At 46.4% G+C, this 17,119-nt stretch overlaps 1 protein-coding gene across 8 annotated transcripts in view; it reads right to left on the bottom strand.

The window, feature by feature from the left end:
• Positions 1-17,119, bottom strand: part of Myo1b (myosin IB) — a 157,933-nt gene that overhangs the window by 128,522 nt on the left and 12,292 nt on the right. For 4 of the 8 annotated variants that reach the window (XM_087202652.1, XM_087202655.1, XM_087202654.1 and 1 more), the window contains exon 1: positions 3,497-3,516. The exons of 2 other annotated variants lie outside the window; for them this stretch is intronic. The gene's annotated coding sequence lies outside the window, so the exon portion shown is untranslated. Of the gene's footprint in view, positions 1-3,496; positions 3,518-13,375; positions 13,562-17,119 lie in introns of those variants that run through there. 2 more of the 8 variants (XM_087202656.1, XM_087202653.1) reach the window with 2 other exon arrangements.

Genomic DNA, 17,119 nt, shown 5'->3' with positions numbered 1-17,119 from the left:
GAAATATAAATGAATTAGAGAGAAAAATAAAAGGAAATAGGAAGCAGAGAGATAGATCTTTTGTAAATGCAAAGGGGACCAAGAGATGAGGGGAGAGAGGGGATGAAAAAGGAATTGAGATGTGTTGTGTACGTATACCAATCCCGCAATGTAACCATGATGCACTGCAGCGCACTAATAAAAATTAAAACATACAATAAGGAGATTTATTTAGTCATTCAAGCAATTTTGGATTTTAGCCTTTTAGCATCTACATACGGGGAAGGTACGGTGACAGCTATAAAAAGAGGGCCAGAAACAGCACAAGGGCACTGCCAGGCCTCCTCACAAACAGACTGTGAACGCCACCTCCAGGCTGGGTTTAGCCTCTCTGACATCTCGGTGAAATGAGTCGGTGCATTTGCTCCACCAAAAGAAACTGACTTGGTTTCTCCTGTGACAGAGCTATGCTCCCATGGGAACAGAACTCAGAATCACTTGCAAACCCAACATTCCCATAAACTGTCAGGGCTCACAGGGGGCTAAAGGGAGAATTAAATGAGGTGTGTGCCCCGCTGTGGACACTGTTTACAGGCATGTATGTGTGTATGCCCAATGTGTCGATAAACAAAGCTGTGACAGCTTTAAAGAGATTCTTGGATCGGGGATGCAGCACCACTTGCAGCCAAATGAACTCCTTCGCAATGTATTTAAACTTGGAACCCTGGTGATGCTGGATGCTGCAGTGATTAAAACGACGAAGACTTCTCGTTTTGAAAGGCATTTACATAACTCTGAGGCTTTCAAAGCACAGACAAAAGCTTGAAGCAAAAGTCGGGATGAGAGCAGATGTTGGAGGATTCTTCTAGATTGTTTTGTACTTGATGACTGTTTTCTAATTTCTTTTCCTATTTTTAATGTACATAAGCCTTAGAAACAGTTTTTATCTTGGGTCAAGTTACATCATTTTTGTAGCAGGGGTGGTTTATATATTACTTCTAACTTGATGTACAGTATTGTAAATGACATTCTGATTGTTGAATATTCTCTAAATATAATCAGTAAACATGAATAAAGTGTAATGTTTGGTCATGTCCTATTTAAGGAGAGCAAAGAAGATGGTATTTCACTTGATTTCATGTTGAAAAGGGTTTGATTTCTTATACTGTGCTTGTCAAAATATTGGCAATTTTAATAAGATACATACAAGATAATTAAGTTAATATCTTAAATTTGAATTCTGGATACAATTTTTAGACGTTAGTCCCTGGGAAAAAGCTGCTATATTTTACATTTTAAATGGAATGTAGCTATTTCAATTCTGTCACTAGGATGCACAAAGGAATTATACACTGGAGTTTGCAGAGCTACACTAAGGGCCATTCGTTCATTGCCTCTGCTGGGAGTTCACAGTGAGTTACCCGGAAAGGCTGCGGATCTGAACCTCCCAGGGCAGGGACGCTCACTCTATCTGCTGTGTGAGACCTCATTCTCATCACTTGGAAATAAAGATCTTTTCACACCAAAAGTGCTTGCTTTCTAATAGAAGTAACAGTTTTATAAGTTAGGGGTACAGAGTTCAAAATACACAAGCCAGGTAGGAATGTTTGCAAACTTTAAAATGAAATAAATTACCAATGTAAAATTGGGATCTAGGGGCCAGGGATTTAGCTCAGTGGTGCCGCTGCCTGCCTGGCAAGTGCAAGGTCCCGAGTTTGATCCCTGGTACCAAAAAAATTTAAAAATTAAAAAAAATAAAATGGGGATCTAGCTACTGACTTTTAAGAATATTTCTGTTTGGTTGTCTTGAGGCTTTTTTTTTTTTTAATGAAAAGTTGTAAGCTTTTTGGTAATGTATTAAAATTTAATAAGTCCATTCAAATGATATAATTTAAATAATATGCACAGTTTAGAACCCATAGACTTGTTTCTTTGATTTTCTTGCTGCAGAGAACAGTTGAGAGATGGGAGGCATGGACCTAAAGTACCAAAATCACTTCTGATATTCTTACCGCACTAGGTTTCTTCCACTCCCTCCCACATCCCCAGCTACCCCCAGAAGGGCTGAGCAGCTGCTAGGGGCAGACCCCTGGCTGGCTAGGGCATCGTAGTTGGAGTCCCATCTCTTGGGTCCAGGACAGTGGAGATGAATTGGGATCTAGGTCTTGAATTTATATTTCCTTATATCCTAACTAGGTTGGTCCACGGAGAAGAGATTGCAGAAGAGTGGGCTTTTTTTCTAAATTTCCTGTGAGAATGAATTTTTACTAAAGCCACAGTTGAATAATAGTACTTCTAGGCTTACAAGGAAAAGAGCCTCCTGCTCAATCCTTGCCCATCCCAGGAGGTATTCAGCCTTATTTTTTTTTCTGGCAGCCCAATTTCGTGTTTCTAAGTAATATACAGCTATTTCTTAGTTTATTATTTTTAGATATTTGTCTATGTCCTATTATGACAAGATTTGTCTTTTTTATTCCCCCTTTCTTATCCCAGTACATTTTTTGGTTAATCAATACTTATCATTTGCATAATTTTAACCATATTTCTGTTTTCACTCCTGAGCTATTTTATTGTACTTACATATTTATTAATATTTAGAAAAAACAATTAAAAGATAAAAAAGCTGTGCATGGAGCTACATGCACATTCACACATGCAGGGATATAGACACAGACATAGGTGTACACAGACATACGGGTATCCTCTCTTCCAAGCCCTATGGGATGCTATGCTGTTCCGGGGAAGCCACGTCTACCCCATGCTCCAAGAAATAGCATGTGATCCATGCTAAGCCTGCAACACATCTCCCACCCATTGTAACTGACTCAAGGCCGGGTGAGGTGACTGAACCCAAACCTCTTTGGTGTGGAATATGGGGACAAAGGTTCTCTCTGGCTCCAGATGGTGTGACTGGCCTACATGACACTTGGAACAGCTGCAGCCGTTTCTGCCTCCAAGGAAGGCTGGTCCCAGAAGGAAGACAACACATGGAGGAAGGTGGGGCAGGAAAATTGCTGAGAATAATTAGTGATGGGGCCCTAATTAATGTCACAAATCTCTAGATCAAGTTGCTCTTGACGCTTGCTCCTTCATCTCACAAGCTTTCAGTGACGTAAGCCAATTAGTTCTCTTTATTGTTGAAGGTGACTGGGTTGGACTTTCTATTATTTGTAACAGAAAGCATCTTACCTAATAAAAGAAACTGGTACCAGGAAGTGGAATGTTATAAGTAACACCAAAAAGCAGGGACTGGCTGAGCTAAGGCATAGGGTAGAGGGCATAATCACCTCCGATCATCTGTATTAGTCATTTTCTCATCACTGAGACACGTGCCTGACACCCTCAATGTAAAGAAGAAAAGCTTTGTTTTGGCTCAGTTTCAGAAGTTTCAGTCCATGGTCAGCTGGTTCTAGGGCAGGAAAGCATGGAGGAAAAGCCTGGGTAGAAGAAAGCTGCTCACATCATGGGAGCCCAGGGAGCAGAAAAGAGAAAGGAAGAGCCAGAGAGCGAGATTTACCTTCCAGGTCACACTCCAGTGCCTCACCTCTTCCAACCAGAATCCTCCTCCCGACAGCACATTCAGTTCTAAACTCATCAGTGGATCAATCCACTGATTGAGTATAGCGCCCCTATGATCCAATCACCTCGTAAAAGCCCCACCTCTGAACACATGAGACTTTGGGGGCCACCCTATATCTAACCATCACAATATCTAACACTGAAACTTGGCTGAGCCACGGCCTTGAGCCTTGGACCTTGTCCCTGCAACATCAGAGAATTTGAGAAAATTCAGGATGCCAGCCAGGGTATGGGTTAGGAAACCTGGCCTGTCCGAAAGGTCAGAGAGGCAACATGGCGCTGTGCGGAAGGATTCCAAGCCTGAGACAGGGATAACCAGGCCACTGTGAAGATGCAGAATCCAACCTGTGCCTCCACGTTCTATGCGCCCAGGTAGTCTGCATTCATCAAGAACTACAGCATCTGCAGAGAGCCAAGGCCAGGAGATAACTCCCGGCCCAGCTTCTAGTTTTAACACCATAAGACTTGGCAGTATCTTTGGTCTGGGTTACTAGTCCGTGGAAGTAAATAAACCTTAAAAAGCAACTACATTTTTAAGGGAGCTATAGTGCCCAGCAAGTCTGGCTGACAGTGACTTATGACTGTCTGATCCTAAGATAATCAGCCCCCAACTCATAAGAACAAAAAAAGAACTACTAAAACACAGCAGACCCCAACGAAGTCCTCCTCTTCCCAACACTCCTCTCTGACATGGCCAAGGAAAACAAATGGATAAAGATCTTGCAGAGCAGAAGCCGTGACTGCATCTTCAGCCACACAGGTATACTATGCTGGCTGTGCCACTGCATTTTAAGTACAGGTGTGGTGAGAAAAGGTACAAGAGTGTTGGGCAGACAAGGGGAGGAGCGGAGCAGACACTCGTCTTCTGCCTGTCCTCCCCATGCCGTGGGACACTGTCAGTATACAGCCCTCCCACTGCCATCCTGGAGTCCCTGGTGCTGCGTGATCTTGTAAAAGGTCCTGCTCAATTTCCCTCATAGGGGAACTGCCTATTCATACCCTCTAGTCACTTAAAAATTGTTTTGTTTTTTCCTACGATCAATGTTCCTTTTCACCTTTTGTTATTGTGTTTTTTCAAGCATAAGCACTGGAAACATTTCCTAGTGTGCAGCTTCTCTATATGCTGTGTTCCTATCTTCTGTTGAAGATTTGTTTTAATCTCTTGCATGGTGTCTAATTAATGCATCAGTCATTTCTGTGTGTTTATTTCTTGATTAAAATATCCTCCTTTCCAGGTTCGGTGGCACACACTTGTAATCCCAGCACTTTGAGAAGTCAAGGCAGGAGGATCATGAGTTCAAGTGCAGCCTGAGTGACTTAGCACCTTAGAGACATCATCTCAAAATAAAAAGGGTTGGGATCCAAAGTGATCAAGAACTCTAAGTAGAGAGATCTGCTCTTGGTCCAGCCCAGGACAGATCAGAAGCAGGAACCTGGCTTCTGCACGGCTGATCCAATCCTCCTGGGCAGGGAGGAGAGCAGGTGAGGACTGTTTTGATGTCCAGCCCTCCCTCCGCCTTTCTTTGCTTCCTGCCTATTTCCCAAGCATGAGGCGCCCTTCCTAGTCTTCCAACCTCCCTGCGATGCTGTACACAGCTGTATCCTTCCCACCTTGCCAGCAACCGAGATGTCTAACTGACACGAAAGTAAACACCATGCCCAACATACAGATTATATCGTCTCTAGATCTTCATTATTACATCAAACCTAACCTTCTCCTCTGGGCCTTGGTGAAAGCTATCTACAAAAGACAATGGCTGGGGAGCCTTCTGAGGAGCCATGGGGGTGCCTGCAGGGAGCCCTTGGTCTCGGTGCTGAGTTAGCCATGAAGTGCCAGGTGACTGCAGGGCTGTGCCAACTTCCTCTGCTGTTGGTCTATGCATGGAGAGGGAAATATGATCGCCACTGTTCCTTCCCCACCTACCCTCATCTCAAGAACTTCCAAAATCACTACCTACACTTCAATGTATGCTAGTGCATTTGCTGGAACCGTTTCCACTATAAAATGTCATTTAAAATCTGGAAAGCTTCATTTCAAAATTCCCTCAAAATCCAAAAGAGAATGTAGCATCTTAAAACAGCCATCTGTGACCTGGCATTTAAGTATAACTACTCTACCCAGTTACTAACCTCAAATCACCAGCTAATCACCTGTGGTGGGAAATGTGCAGACCAACATGGCCCACGCTGTGAGTGTCACACACACAGCCAGTGAGACCAAGAGGACATCCGTGTAAAGTGCATGATCACGCCGCTCTCCCATATCGGAACAATGACGCAACTTCATATTAATAATTCACAGTGATAAATAACAAGAGACAGCAGACAGACTGAAATCAAGCTCATCTTGTCTGGCCCCAATGAATTCAAAGCTCTCAGTACCATAAATAAGAACAAACGCAAGTTTTAAGTTAATACACTTCTAATTGAAGGAACATTCATAAATCAGAGCAGTGGATGCAACAATTAACAAGGGTTAATATTAAGTCACTCACATAACTTTAAATTTGAAGCAGCTTTTAATGCAAAGCCAAAACAAAGTGATTTGTGGAAAACTCAATGAAAGCAGTTACCCTGCTTGGTAACTGTACGTGAGGACTTCTCAAACACATCTATTATAACGACATTAGCAATCTGCATCAGCGGCAGTCCTGACAGGGACTTCCCACCACAGGAACAACTGTCCTTCATGTGGCCCCAGTTCCACTTGGTGACTTCCTTGTATGCGGCGGTCATGTACACAGGATAGCACCTTTTCTAGAAAGCCAGCTCCTTGGTGTCCTGAGTCACGCCCTCTTCATCTGGTCTCCCTCAAAGCACAGCGCACAGCCTCCTGCACGTGGTGGGCATTCAGCACAATACAAAGGCGAAACAAGTATGCAAATTTCCAGCTGACAACTAAGTGACAAAAACAATGTGTCCTCCCAGCTGCCTTCCTTGGTTCACTCAGAGACCAGAAGGCAAAACAAGGACTGTGGCTGGGAGCTGCTTTGATCCATTCCTCCAAAAACACAATCTCAACAAAGGACACGAAACCGACTTGGCTCCCAATGAGCTCGCTAATGCTTTCAAGAATGACATGAGAAACACATTTAAGTCAGAAGATGGGGCCAATACAGCAAGATTTCATGAACAAAATAACTTGCAGCAAATCCTGGTAGCAAATCAAAGGCCTAAGAGGAGCCACATCCACAGGGTGCAGTTTAGTACCTAACATAATGAGCCAACTGACTGAGAAAGCTGGAATCTCCTTTCTAGAGCTTTTCAAAGACCGCCAAACCTTTTCCCTCTCACAGAGCCAGGTTACATTTCCACTCAATTCCACTCCACCGGCAGGTACAGTATCAGTATTGAGCCCTGTCGTGTTGGTACTGTGCGGAGTGCTAAGGACACAGTGAACAATCACAGGGCCTCCCCTGCCCATGCCACCTCCCAGGACCTCGCAGTCCACCACAGGAGCCAAGGAAACCAGCCACTGACATTCCAAAAGATCAAAAGCAAAACATGTGCACTATTGGGAAAAAACTGGAAAATGCAGGTTAGCAGAGAATAGAAACCACAGTCAACACCCTCTTGCTTCAGTCTACACCCTTTTGAATCCTTTTGGAGCTTGATTTTTATAACCAGAGCATTGATTCTCAGTTCTGGTTTTGTAAGTTTTGTTTTAGTCTCCAGGTAGGAATGTGAAATAATAAGCAGAAGCCGACCACCACTCCAATAATGACCCCACCACTGATAAACAGCTGAGCCGCACGGCCATCTGCCTGGGCATCTCCGCCCTCTCCTCCCCTCCCACCCGCCTGTGCTACCAGCTCACTTTATCAACAGCCTGCCACCAATTCCTCCACATCCCTACCATGGGTCTCATGCCTGAGACCTGTGTCTTCTACCACCTCACACCAAATACAAAAGAAAGAGGAAAAACTCTTTCCTTCTAAATCCCACGGTCACAGTCAGCCCAGGGGCTCACCCTCGGCTGCTCCGTCACCCCTTCCTCCCCCCTCCCCCGTCCGCCCTGTCTCGCTGATGACCAGTCCCTGGCGTCCCTCCTCAGCGGCAAGCGGAGGGGTCTCCGCCCTGTCCCAGGCCCACAACACCCAAGGCATCTTTTAAAATCACAATCTGATCAGCTGCTCCTGCTTCAAGTCTTTCAAGAACTCTTGAGTGCCTTTCTGCCACTCTTCTCTTTAGCAGGTCGTCTGATGGGTTAATTAATTAAACACACAGCCACCATACAACCCAGCATTCCACCTCTGGGTAGAGACTCAAAAGGCAGGGAAACAGACTCCTAATAGATGTCTATAAATTCCTGCTCCCAACAGTGTCATTCCCAATGGCCAAAAAGGTGGAAGTCGCCCACGTGTCTGCCAATGGGTAGATACACACACACACACACACACACACACACACACACACACGATGTGTTGACACGTAGAGGAGAGCAGCATTCAGCCTCACAAAGGAAGAAAATCCTGATGTATGCTGCAACACGGATGAACCTTAAGGACATATGCTACACGAAATGTCCAGCAGTGAAAGGACAAATACTGCCAGATTTCACTTATATGAGGCACCAGATGATCCAGCCATGAAGGGTAGCAGGGAATGGGGTGACGAGGAGCTGCTGTCTAATGGGTGCAGAGCTCTCTGTGGAGATAACAAGTTCTAGCGATGGGTGGGTGGTGGCAATGCCGGCACAACATGAATGTACATAATGCTCATGAACTTGCATGCTTAAAGTTAAAATAAATGTATGTGTATTTTACCACAATAATAATAAAAAAACCTTTCCTTGACAGAGAACCCATGAGCCCACAAGCTGACTCCTGCCTTCTTGGCTGTCTACTCTCCCTGGCGAAATCCCCCATCCTGAGCCAAAGTCTGCACAACACACAAAGATGGCGAGGCCGCCAGGGAGCACCCTCACCAGGCCACCGCCCGGATTCCCAGGACCCGGCCTCGGTCAGGTGGCCATGAGCAGAGGACAGGAAGTTCACGAGGTCTAGGGAGCAGGTATCACTGGGGGACCCTGCCAGGCTCCTGCAGAGAAAGCCTGTCTGAAGAATGAAGCCAGTGCCAATCGTGCGGGGCAGACAGAAAAGCTGCTGCAGATGCCAAGGATGGCTCTGGTTTTAGGCCCTCTCACCTTAGGCCCCCTGACTCCTCCCAGTAATGCCAGCCAACTGTCAGGACTGAGCCTGGGGTCCCTCCCAGATCCATATACGGAAGCCCTACCCAGAGAGACAGAGATGAGGCAGAAGCATGGAATCAGGTCCAGATCAGGTCCCAAACAGGGCAGGGGGCATAGTGGGATTAATATCCTTCTAAGAAGAGGAGGAGGGACCACAGCTCTCAGGATCTCTGTCCAGCCATCTGAGTGACCCTGAGAAGGCCACTGTCACCAGGAACCAGTTCAGCCAGCACCGCGACCTTGGACCTCACCTGCTCCTTCACAGCGAGAATCGAGTGTGCAGTCTCTGGAGTCCTGGCAGACAAGCACGCCAACACAACGCACCTCCCCTCACAAGTGCTGCTTTGCCTGCATGCTCCTCCCTGGAGAAGGCAGCTCGGGTTCTCTGTGCACAAAGTCCCTCCTGCCTGGCAGAGCGGCAGGCACACAGGGTGCAGAGCAGGTGAGTGAACATACCAGAGAGGCATGGCCCGCGCTGCCGTCCTGAGCTGGTCCCGCCACTGTCCCCAACAATCAGAGAGCCGGACTCGGGTCAGAACCAACACGAGACACCTGTGCAGCATTTATGCACCTAAAGAGCAAGTAGAGTGGGAACTGGATTCCTCAGGACAGTTAATTCAAGCAGAACTCAGGCTAGTGGGCCATGCTGAGCCCATGGCGTCTCACAGGGCTGCCCAGGGCATGGGAGATGGGGCCAACCCAGCTTTGTGGAAGAGCTCAGACGTCACTGATCTTCATTGCGACCAACACCCTACACTCCACGTGTGTCTTCCCACAGCATTTACTTCACAAACTATAGTTCCATGATTTTCTAAGCCTTTATTTTACTGCTCAAGCCACTAGGCAGCAAGGGCTTCCCCACTTCCTCACTTTCTCTGAAGCTCTCTGCTAAGAATATTTAACGGATTGCTACTGGGAGGGCTTTCATTAGAATCTCAGATTAGCGAAGAAACAGGCCCAATGATAGGGCCATTTCCAGAGTATATTGCTCTCTTGTATTCCAACTCTAGATAAGAAAAAGAACTTTATAGGTTAACAGGCAATAGGAATCAAAGAGATCTGAACAAGAGTGAAAACAAACAAATGGATTAAGGCAAATGGAAGCACACACAGCATAAAGCCTGTCTCCAGCCTGGGAAAGTCCTGTGCTGAGGAAAAGGAGAGAGGGTTCACTGGCAGGTCGGTCTCCTGAGGGCGAAACCCGGACACCAGCTGGGCACCACCAAGGCCAAGGCCAAGGTTGGTTTCTGTCCGGGCACAGAAAGAGTGGCTCTACAAATAAAGCCACCAGCTAGAAGCTCACAGACCCTCAACCCGGGACAGAGGCCAGTTGGAATGGATTTGAAAACACCTAGAACTTTATAATTCAGAAAGTGACAGGAGGGCTATGTTTTTTTCCAACTGTAGAAAACGAATATGATCAACATCAGCTGAATTAACCAGAAGGACTGAGTCAAGGGGGCAGGGGGATGACTGGCTAGCAACAGTTTTCTGGCATAGGACCAAAATCTGCAAGGAACAAGGACAAAATCTTTTTCTATCAGACGACCATTAGCCCAGGAGGTGTCAGGTGTCTCAGCTCTGGAAGAGCCGGGATGAGATGGATTGCTGACGGGCTGGTTTGAGAATGGTCTTTCACACTTATCAGATGACCTGTGCCGCCTTCAGTCTGACATCCAAACTGTCAAGCTCTCCCCAAGAGCCCGGTGCCTTTTCAAGAGCAGCTTCACTGACACAGTGCAGACGTCTTGAACCACACAATACGGTACAGCACAAGCTTTGCAAACACAGACCCAGGCTCAAGTCCAAGGCAATTCATCTCTGCAGTTCCAAACTTCTGATCTACAAACTCGGCGATGACAACATCTATTCCACAGGGTTGTAACACAGCCTGGCTGAGAAATCGAACTCACCAGATACAAGTTCCCTGACTGCTCCTTCTCCGTCTGACCCTGCGGAGCTCTATCCTATCTTCAGGCAGGTGTGCCCAGGTAACTAACCCTGCAGACTGGCCTCACTGGCAGCAGACCCTCCCATGCCACTGCCGCACACTCATTTCCCTGAGGAAGCTCTCCACAGACTGGGGTAGGAATAGCAACTTCGGAAAGGGCCACCTCTCCAAGGCCTGGTCAGAAAGCCTTACCCAGCACCCCACACCCCCTACAGTGGCACCCTCACCTGCCACAACCCCAGAAGGGGCAGCAGGCAGCCCTGGCTTTTGGGGAGACCTGCAGTCATACCACACACCTCACGCTGAATGTTACAAGAATCAATGAGCTAACGTCTGGAGGGTTACGGGTCCCTGAGGGACAAGGTAGCCAAAAACTATAAACCACTGTTCTACCCAGAAACACAAACTCAGCTGTAAGAGGGAATGTGCTAATTATAACCTACAGACTTCTCAATTTGTTCCCTCAAGGCAGATAAAAAAAAATATTTCCAAGAAGTCGAATGTGTTTAGATTGGCAAACCTGAGAGGCTGAACCTCTGGGTGAATGCAAAACTCCTCAAATATACCCCTCACACTGGACAGCTCCTCTTGGTCCTGGCAGGGACGCAGCTGCCGAGAACCACCAGCAATTATTAAACTGCATACAGCCGGCAGGGGAAGGCCAGCTTCCCTCCCAATGAACCCACTTATTAATTCAAGGGTCCTAGCTTGGTGCGCTCCACGTGCTAATATTGTCACCGAAGTCCTCTGTCCCTTTCTGCCCTCTTCCTGCCTTGTAGAGTGAAAGTGCTCTACCACTGAGCTACCTCTCCAGTCCTGTGTTCTCTTTATGCTTGGTCGCCCATCTCATCACTCAAGGAACATCTCTCAGAGCCAAGAGCACAGTGATTTGCAGCAGCTACAAAACTCACACAGGGCTTCCTGTCCCGGGCAGTGTGGAGGCCACTCTGAAAAAAGGCAGCTTTCACATTCAACCCCCCACAGGGGTCAGAAAGGTAGCCACAGTGGTCCCCCAAAATCAGGGGAGTCAAGCCATAGACACAGCTCAGCAGCGAGCTCACAGCGAGACCTAGGGCACATCTCCATCACTGAGCCTCAGTTTTCCCACAAAAGTGGACATCACTTCTCCTAATACCCTGTCCCAGTTTCCACCATTGTTGGCTCAACAAAAAAGGCTCCATTCCGGAAAGACTGAGCTCCTTGCTTTTGGGACTCTCAAGAATGTTAGAAACCAAAAAGCCAGCAAATGCCAGTCCACAAGAATCTCTCTCAGTGGCATTTTCCCAGATCCAAAGGAAGCGGCTCTCTTTAGTCCGAACCCATCATTTTAAAAAATGTACTAAAAAGTCTAACCACACAGTGTGCACACAGCCTAGCACTCCCCGTGAACAAACAGATGACGGAGAGGAAAGCTAGGCACCCTCAGGGCGTCCGCAGAGGCACACGGCGAGCTGCAGCATGGCACTGGCTGCGTATTTCACTAAGTCATCCAGGTGAGAAGGCAAAGGTTACAAATCAAGAAACCAAAACATTAAAAAGGAGAAAGACAAGGGCCAGGGATTTAGCTCAGTGGTTCCGGTGCCTGCTGCGCAAGTGCAAGGCCTCAAGTTCGATCCCGGTTACCCAAAAAAAAGGAGAAAGATAAGCATTACTCAACAGGACAGCTTCAGTGCTGAACAAAGTTTTTCAGAGGAATAAAAATTCAGAAGCTCCCTCAGTTCTCTACTAAAATAAAGTCTCAAATACCATGTAAGCCAAAGGAGAGATGTTTATACGTGTACATTAGGATTTCATGCACGTTTACTAGTTGAGAAGTGATCAAGCAAACTAACTCTGACAACGTAAACTCAGAAAGCAAAACTACTTTGTCATTTTGTAAGAATTTTTAAAGAAAACAGCTAAATGGCTACAGTGGGCTGCTTCACCTAAGCTAATTAAAATAACAATCACATTAGGATTTGGAAGCATTTTCTGCATCAATTTCTAGTTTTACTTTTGATGTTGGAAGTATGACAAAATCAAAGGCATTGTAACTCATACATATCTCTAAACACATTCTGTAGTATTCATGAAGAACTACAAGATATGGAATACAATAAATCCACCTAGAAGGCATGCCCCAACTAGGTAATCATTTTTAAGTCACACATAAAATGTGTACTAAAGTTTATGTTTACAAAATTTACATTTACAAGGGTTAAATAAATTTGAATAATAGCTCTGCTAATTTCTAAAGGTTCTGGTCACAATAGTTATTTCAAATATTGGTATGCACAAAAGTACACACGTTGTTTTGGCCTTCAATCCAGCACATAGATGGTGTTACTAAAAGTTACACAAAAACCCATTTTTAAAATTAATCAGTTTAACCACCTATGGAGCTGTAAGACAAATTATCCCAAGGGAAGTGTGGGTAAGAAATAAAATACTCAACAGTGAACTACACTGTAAAATCCTGTTTTTTAAAAAGTTCACTTCCTTCTACAAGTTATCAAAAAAATATTTTCTAAATACATCATTAGACTGGAAATCATTAAATATAAAAGGCATAGAAAGTTAAAATTTATAATTCTACACCTACGCAGTTCCAGCTTCAAGGTAGACAGAGAAACAAGAGTTCTTTTTAAATAACATACATGTAAGTTGCCCCTGGTTTAGAAATTAAAACTGCTTACCAATTTTTCTTCTCCATAATTTTTTCCACTAATTGAAGCAGCACTTTTGCACTCCGTTCATGTGAAAGGGAGAGACAAACATTCGTTGTGACAGGGAGAACTCACTAAGTACAACAAATATTTTGCACAAAGATAAGAGGGGGAAAGTAGGTCAATATCCCGTGGGCAGGAAGAGGCGGTTTCAGCTTCCAGCCAGGACTGAACTGCGGGATTCCCAGTGCTGGAGTCTCCTCCTATCCACATCTACTGCTCAGCCCTGGGTGCCTGGGATCCAGAGCACTGGAGGAGAGAGAGATCTACCTCCCAGCCATTTGCAATCTGGAGGGGCAAAGAAAGTACTCAAGAAAATACAGAACCAATAAAGCAGGAGCTCACACAGGACAGCTGGTCTACCTCACAATGAGCAATTACCACAGCAAAGGTGATAGGAGAAGAACAGCTTTTTATTCGTTTTACCAGTAAAGAGACCAATGAAAGTAATAGATCCATTTGGACCAGCAGAAGCAGGAGCTGCCCAATGGGATGTCAAGCCTGTGCGAAGAGTGGAGAGGACGAGGAGACACCTGGGAAGCACTGTGAGGGTCCTGGTTTTCGCCTGCACCACGCCCATGGCCCTTCCGGTCTGAGCTCACATCCACGGGCTGACTCCGGCTCTCGGCCCATAGGTGCATCACAGCTTCTTCCCTGGGGCAAGGACCCCCACTGTCCCCGGGCTGCAGCTCCATCATGTGCATCCAGAGGAAGGAAGAGGACAACCTGGGGCAGAGCCACCTCCCGACCCAGGGTGGACGCAAGGCGACAGGTTACCGCTAACAGCCACGGAGAGTCCCAGGTTTTCTACAGTCACAACTGAACTCACCAATCCTGAACGACCAATGGACGACATTACAGTTTTCATTCTGTGATCCCCAAAGCCTTCATCATGATCTCAGTGGCTCCTAAACTGGCTGCAATCAACATCACACCTACAAGCGGTTTCCAAAGCATTCAAATAGACTTGTATAGAAACAACGATTCTTTTTAAACACATGTTTAAAATCATTCTATTAAACTGCCAATAAGGTAAGTGGCATGTCCAGGTTCAGGAATGGGCACACAAGAGCCTAGGCAATCACATACGTGTTTGTATGTGGGACAGAAGCTCGACAGCACACCACAGGGTCGCCCCTAACTCTGAGCACCCATGGGTTTCAGGCATCAGCCAATGCAATTTTTTTTTTTTTTTTTTTTGGTACCGGGAATGGGACTCAGGTCCTTGTGCTTGCGCAGCACGCGGCAAAACCACTGAGCTAAATCCCCGGCCCAATACACTTTATCCTGAGGAAAAGAGACGCCAACTAATCCAGCGCGTTTCAAGACCAATAAGAGCAGGTACTGTTTTCAGCTGTGGGCCTAGACCTAGCCAAGGATGAAGGGGAGCACCATGCTGCCAAGTTAAAAATCTGGTCAGCTTTTCAAACTACATACATCCAACAACTATACTCGGTGCCAAATGTGGTCCTAAGTGTTTAAATCACTGAACATGCTCCCACCGGCTTGAACCACTGGGGGTATCTACCCAACTGTCCCACTGGGTGGTCTGGGGCAGGTCTATCAGGGGTGCAAGAGTAAAACTGTAGGAGTAAAACCCTAGAAAATCTACTCTCAGCAGACAGTCTACAAACATGATTTATATACCTTTAGAAATCTGACATTCTGTCGCTTCCAAAGTTATGATCTTTCATGTAGCGATAATATTGATGTACTATATTTCAACAACTACAGTATTGAGAGGAACACCGTGTAAATACACTGCTATGGTCTGAATGTGGTTTGTCCCCACCAAAACACATGCAAAGACTTAATTACCCGATGCCATGGCATTGAAGGGTGGCTGGCTTTGAACAGCTGACTAGGTCATTAACAGAAATTGTCTTTCTCCCAAGACCAGCTTAGTTCTCACAGGAATGGACAGTTCCCTCATGAGCTGTCTGTCTGTCCCCTATCTTCCACATGGGTCCACCTGCCTCCCACTTTCTGCCATGAAGTCCTCAGTAGAAGTCAAGTAGGTGGTGGTGCCATGCTCTTGGGCTTCCAGAATGTTGAGCCAAAATAAACTCTTCTGTTAAGTAAATTAACCACTAGTAACAGAAAATGGACCAAGTCACACATGCGGGTGCACACGCATGCGCGCGTGCGCGCGCACACACACACACACACACACACACACACACACACACACGAGATCCACAACAACCATAGTTGAACTCACAAGTCCATCCTGGCCCACTCACCAATATCACATACATAAAGGTTCCCCGCTCAGTGTCCTATGAGATCATCTTAACCACTACTAAACTTTAATTCCAAAAAATATACAAACAAAAGCAATTCTGGAAAAAGGATGGTGATACCATATCCCACAAAATACAATGCTGCCCCCTGACTGCACTAGGATAGCTATCCTCTCAGTCTTCTCTTAGCCAAAGTAGGCTCTTGAAAGGAAGCCAAACCCAAACTCTCGGGAGAAAAATATTCATTTGTAAAATATGAAGTAAAATCAAATATACATTTTTACTGAACCTTGACCTAAATCCATGTTCCTCCAATTTTTTAAAAATGTTTTCCACTGTGAGCTAAGAGTAGACATGAAGACAGGATTATACAATGGTTTCCTCAAACCATCAAATAAAGCTGACTGGAGCCCATCTGACATGCAGAAGAGCAAACACTTTGCTACCAGGATTGAGCTACGAGGTAGGAGGAGTTGGAAACAGACAGATAAACTCGACCCCAGGGAGAGAAGAGGACTGAGGTTTGGACCTTCCAGAACTGGAACCCAAAGGACCAGGAGGACATGCAGAACACAGGCACCAACACCAAGGGACCAAAGTGTGACCAAGGAGAGCAGATGGTCAGCAGTGCAGGTGAGCACGGGGCAAGGAGGGAAGTGAACATTTAACCTGGAATCCGTCTCCTATGGCTTGAATTGTGTCCCCACAGAGTTCCTGTGTTGAAGCCCTTACTCCCAGTGCCTCAGAGTGGGACTATATTGGAGACAATGCCTTTAAATGGGAGGAGATCCAGGCACAGAGAGGGCAGACCAAAGGATGGCCATGTAAGAACACAACGTGGCCACCTACAAGCCAAAGAGGCCTTAGAAGAAACCAGCCCCAGCACTGAGCCACCCTCAACGCTTCCAGCAAGTGCCAGCCTGTCTCATCAGCCAGCTAAGGTTTCTGAGAGCCGCCACCCTCCCCTAGGATCCCCTCATCATCGACACATGCCCCCAACCATCTCAAATAAACTCACCATCGGTGTGCTGTCACTAGGCGCCCTCCTCAAACACTCCCCTCCTGACTTCCATGAGGCCATTTCCACCCCTGGCAACTGCTAACTTTTCCTTAGTGGCTTCTCCTTCCTTTACCTCTCAGACGACAAGGTTCCCCTGAGTCTGATCCTCCAGCTTCTGGCCTCAATCCACTAAGAGACCTCAACAACACCACGGCTCCAACCACATCGAGATTCACAGGAGACCTTTTCCCGGACCCCACCTGGCCTCTCCCTAGGCGCCAGCCTTGCAATCCAACAGCCTGTGGCCCCTCCCTCATTGCCTGGATGGCACCCACTTCCCAACCGGAACAGCTCTGCTGCCTACTGCCTGTGCCAACCATTCCCAACACCATGCAAGCCAGAAACTCGGCTGTTACCCACACTGCAATTCTCCCACCCCACCAACCCACTTCCGCCATCCATCCCAGGGTT

This window comes from Heterocephalus glaber, unplaced genomic scaffold (assembly GCF_053883595.1).
Source record: "Heterocephalus glaber isolate CG9 unplaced genomic scaffold, H.glaber_assembly_v1.0 deba00001778, whole genome shotgun sequence".
Lineage (NCBI taxonomy): Eukaryota > Metazoa > Chordata > Mammalia > Rodentia > Bathyergidae > Heterocephalus > Heterocephalus glaber.
The sequence above is the reverse complement of the archived record's forward strand: the minus strand, read 5'-3'. Positions and strand labels throughout refer to the sequence as shown.